The sequence below is a fragment of the Rhinoraja longicauda genome, unplaced genomic scaffold (genome assembly GCF_053455715.1).
Source record: "Rhinoraja longicauda isolate Sanriku21f unplaced genomic scaffold, sRhiLon1.1 Scf001025, whole genome shotgun sequence".
Classification (NCBI taxonomy): domain Eukaryota; kingdom Metazoa; phylum Chordata; class Chondrichthyes; order Rajiformes; family Arhynchobatidae; genus Rhinoraja; species Rhinoraja longicauda.
Window position 1 is genome coordinate 1 of NW_027602241.1, and position 4,915 is coordinate 4,915.

The following is a 4,915-nucleotide window of genomic DNA, read 5'->3' on the forward strand; positions in this document are numbered from 1 at the left end:
GCCTGAGCCTTGGGCGTTCTTTTTAAATCTGCTTTCCCTCTGACTCACTTACCAGCCAGTACTTGCTCTTGCTGCTTCTGGCTGCTGCTTCTCTGACCTTCACGGGAAACCTCTCCAACCTTCACGGAAAGGTCAAATTCATCCTGTTGAGTCTCTTTGTACTCGTTCTTGCCTCGCACACAGCTAACAATGGCCTGTTGCTTTACCATCATTACTTTTTTGCATATCTTTCATTCATTTGTTCCATATATCTCTCTACATCACTGTCTATATCTCTTGTTTCCCTTTCCCCTGACTCTCAGTCTGAAGAAAGGTTTCGACCCAAAATATCACCTATTCCTTTTCTCCAGAGATGCTGTCTGACCCGCTGAGTTGCTCCAGCTTTTTGTGTCTATAGAGTCATAGAGTCTTAGAGTGATACAGTGTGGAAACAGGCCCTTCAGCCCAATTTGCCCACAACCGGCCACCATATCCCATCTACACTCGTCCCACCTGCCTGCGTTTGGTCCATATCCCTCCACCTACTCTGGGCAAGAGTCTCTGTGCATCTACTTGATCTATTCCTCTCATGATTTGATATACCTCAATAAGATCAATACACCTCAATATGATGACCTCAATAAGACCTATCTTCGGTAGTTCCTTCCTACACACATCACTTATTTCAATCACTTCCTGTCGTTTTACTCAGAAGTTGTTTGAAGTGGGTTATTAGGTATGTTGGAGGGTGAAGTGGGTTATTAGGTATGTTGAACAATCCTCCCGTAAACTAGCGTGGTCCCAAATTTACAACCTACTTTATTGCAGATATTGGATTTTTTTTCTCTGGAACTTTAATGTTATAGCACTGTAACACCATATTCTGAACTTTCAACAACTGCTGTATTTGTGTATAGTTAAACGTAGTGGGTTGCTGAAGGCTACTGTGGACGAGAGGTGGGTCTTTTTGAGAACAAGTTAATGGAACTGTGAACACCATCACTAATAACCATCTCTTTGGCCTCAGTTCCTGCTAAAGATGGGCAGACGTTACCAGTCATCCCACTGGCTACTGCAGCAGGGGTTTTGTTCCTGATCATCCTATCAGCTGTGATTTGCTTCATTCTCAAATCCCCATGGAGAACAGACAGGTGGGTGGTTGACCAATGTCCCTGTCCCTGAGATCCCCTCCGTCCCTCCCACCCAACTCCAGCTGTTCAGTTCAAGTTCAGGCTTATTTTCATACGCACAACTACAGAGACACAAGGACAATTAAAAATCTTGCTTGCAACAGCATCATAGACAAACATTCAAAAACAAATTATACTTATAATATTTGAAAAGAAAAAAGACTGCAAAAAATATATATCATTGCAAAAACATAATTGGAAAATAAAATAAAAGTAGTCCATGGTAGTGCAAGAGGTGGACCATAGTGCTCTGTGGTTGAGGTAGGTTTGAGGGTTGTGCAGGTTGGTAGATGCAAGAGTGTTTAATTGCCACATGTACCAGCAATGAAAGGCTTATCTGCTGCAGCTTTACAGGCCCATTAACAAAATAACGCAAATGCATATATAGTCAATAATTTCCTCCCCGGTAAGGAACATTTCAGATACTGTGGGTTAACAAAGCCTTCATCTCTGCTCTTAGACCTTCAGTGGATGCATCGAGAATGGTGACAAGGCAGGAATCTGGAACCGTGCAGATGAGAGAGAGCCAGGTGCAGGAGGAACGTTATGAAATGCACCCCACACGGTCTGAAACAGCCCAGGTAACAACTATCCTGAGTGATGCCTGTGTCACAGTTATTCCTTTCTCACTGGCCACTGAGACTAAAGCAAGGTGGATACTGGTACAACACTGCTTCACCTTTCTTCACACAGCTCCATTATCCATGGTAGCATAGTGGTAGAGTTGCTGCCTTACAGCACTTGCAGCACCAGAGACCCGGGTTCAATCCTGACTACAGGTGCTGCCTGCATGGAGTTTGTACGTTCTCCCCGTGACCTACATGGGTTTTCTCCGACTTCTTCGGTTTCCTCCCACACTCCAAAGACGTACAGGTTTGTAAGTTAATTGGCTTAGTGTAAATGTAAATTGTCCCTAATGTGTGTAGGATAGTGTTAATGTGTGGGGATCGCTGGTCGGTGCGGACTTGTTGGGCCGAAGGGCATGTTTCTCTACAACTCTTGCTGTATCTCTAAAACTAAAACTAAAAACTAATCAAACCCAACACAGCTTGGGATCTGCAGCCCCTCCAGCAGTGTGACACTCCCTCAGCAATGCCCCACCACAGTGATGATCCCTCACGACTGCCTGCGAGTGTCTGCCTTGGTTTCTGTGTTAAAGACACAGCAGGAGGGTCTTGAACCCAGAACCACCTCTCAGAGAGGTAGGAGTTTACTCCCCAGTGCTCCCACCTGTTGCCCCCAGACTGAAATCATACAATCAAACCCACTATTGATCAATGATTATCGGCATTTATTTAGTTTAGTTTAGAGATACAGCGCAGACACAGGCCCTTCGGCCCACCGAGTCCATGCCAACCAGCGATTACCCATATACTAGCACTATCCTGCACACTAGGGACAATTTATAGAAGCCAGTTAACCTGCAAACCTGTATACGACTTTGGAGTGTGGGAGAAAACCGGAGCACCCAGAGAAAACCCACAAAGGTCACGGGGAGAATGCACAAACTCCGTAGACAACACCCGTTGTCAGGATCGAACCTGGGACTCTAGCGCTGTAAAGCAGTAACTCTACCTCTGCTGCCTATTGTGGGTGGAGTATTCTCCAGAGACCTGTACATAGCAATTCCCAGTGCTACCAATTGTCACTCTGTCTATTTCCATTTCTGTCATAGGACAAAGGTCAGAAGGACCCCAAAACCACGATGAACATGAAGCAATTTCATGAAGATATTTATGCAAACTGCCCGGTGGAAACGTCCATATACGCGAATGTATAATTGGATCAGGAACAGGAAATGCACGCTCTGGGAATGTCACGGGAGAAGACTGTTTCGAATTCCAACATTTTCAGAGAAACCACAGGAATTAGTGCCACAAATCAATCCCCAGGATCTCCATACATCCATCTCCCATTCCTGTGTCCCATATTTCCCTTTTATCCCCTCTTACCTCTCTCCCTGTCCTCTTCCACCCATATCCCTCCCTCTGACCTTTCACTCCTCCTCTTCTCTTCTTATCTGACACCCTTTTGTCTCCATTTCACCTTCAGCCTTTGTCACTTACTCCACCCATCTGTCAATCACCATCCTCCCATGTGCCCTCTTGTCCCAGCCCCACCTTTCCCACCTTTCCCACCTTTCCCTGCCAAATCCATCAGTCTGAAGAAGGGTCCCGACCCAAAATATTGACTGTCCATTCCCTCCAGAGATGCTGCCTGACCCGCTGAGATACTTCAGCACATTTTCTTTGTTTCAGTTTCCGGCATCTTCGGTCTCTTGTGTCTCCATTACAAAATCAAACTCTGTCTTGTGCATATATAATGATTTCAGCTCAACTGTCTTCTGTGGTAGACCACATCATAGATTCAGCAATCTTATGGTGAAGAAATGTCTCTACACCTCATTCTGAAATGGCATACCCTGTATCCTGAGACTACAACTCGTGGTTCTGGACCACCCACCATCAGAAACACCTTTCCTGCATCTGATCTGTTCAAAATCATCAGAATTTTATAGTTTCAGTTAGGTTCTCTCTCATTCTTCTAAATTCCAGCGAATATATATTCTTTCTTCAATTATCATTCTTATTACAAATGGTAAACAAGAAAGCACTTTAATTAATTATCTGGAGAAATAAATATATAACTGAACATTTGCTCGCTCTCCTGATCTCCGACATTGGAGCATAAATGGTCTATTTTAGTTCAAGAGATCCATAGTGTTCCATTGCTGAGGTAGGATTAGGGTCAGTTTGAGAATCTATGCTCTTAGTTGGTATGGTTAATTAAAGATATTGATATTTTGTTGTGGATGGTTGAAGAAGGTTACTTTTGTTGTTGTTTTAGCTAATATAAAATGAATGCTTATTTTCAGTAGAAAGCAGTAAAATGGATGCTTGTTCTGCAACAAGATGTTATCATTGGGATGGAATGTGTTTGTACGTCTAGGAGTGATAGGGAGTAGACAGGCACTAAAGGGGTTCTTTGCTCTTAAATGACTCCCTTGTCTTATAGTGTTAGCTTGTGTATTGAAACAGTTAGAAGCAAGGCCATGCAGCTGTGGGAGGATAGATAAGGTCCTGATTCCACAATAACAACTCCTTATAAGGATGTGTGTGAAAGTAGGAAGTTTTGAATCCACTCCAGGTAATTTGATGCGTTTCTCCAAAAGCATGTGACCTGTATTAATGGTTTTGTTTTCTCTAACTATGGGAATTGAATTGGAATTGCAATTGGTTGTTAATTTCATCTGTTACACCCCTTTTATATTTCTGTATAAAAAGTAAACAATTGTGGAAAAGTTGTTCTTTCCCTCTCCCCAGTTGAGATCTTTTCAGACACTAGCATTGTATCTGGAGATCCTCACGGGAAGATTACTTGAATAAATTTGTTGTACTCATCCAGTATTGAAGTATTTCTTTATTCAGGATGAAGGCTTAGAACTTGGATTATCAAGTCAAGAAACTATAGTTGTAGGAAAGACTAGACCAAGTTGGGCCCATTCCTCCTAGGGTTTCCATTGCGACCTGGGGAGATCGATTTTTTCCTTTAAAATAAATTGTCTGTTAAAAATAATAATAATCTCAATGGGGGGGGGGGGGGGGGGGGGGGGGGAGGAGAGGGAGCCACTGACGTTCCTGCCAGCGGCCATCTTTTTTCTCCTTCACTGTGGTACCGTGCTCCTCCAGGGGAAGGGGAGCGCAATTAAAGGCAGTACAGGGGAGAGGGTGTGACCGAGCCTTGGA

The 4,915-nt window shown here is 43.7% G+C and overlaps 1 long non-coding RNA gene across 1 annotated transcript; it reads left to right on the top strand.

Moving 5' to 3' along the window:
- Nucleotides 1-1,017: 1,017 nt before the first annotated feature.
- LOC144591443 (uncharacterized) lies at nucleotides 1,018-4,689 on the top strand. Its single transcript, XR_013546845.1, has 3 exons — nucleotides 1,018-1,130; nucleotides 1,630-1,750; nucleotides 2,845-4,689. It is a non-coding gene; the product is annotated as an uncharacterized LOC144591443 (long non-coding RNA).
- Nucleotides 4,690-4,915: the final 226 nt, after the last annotated feature.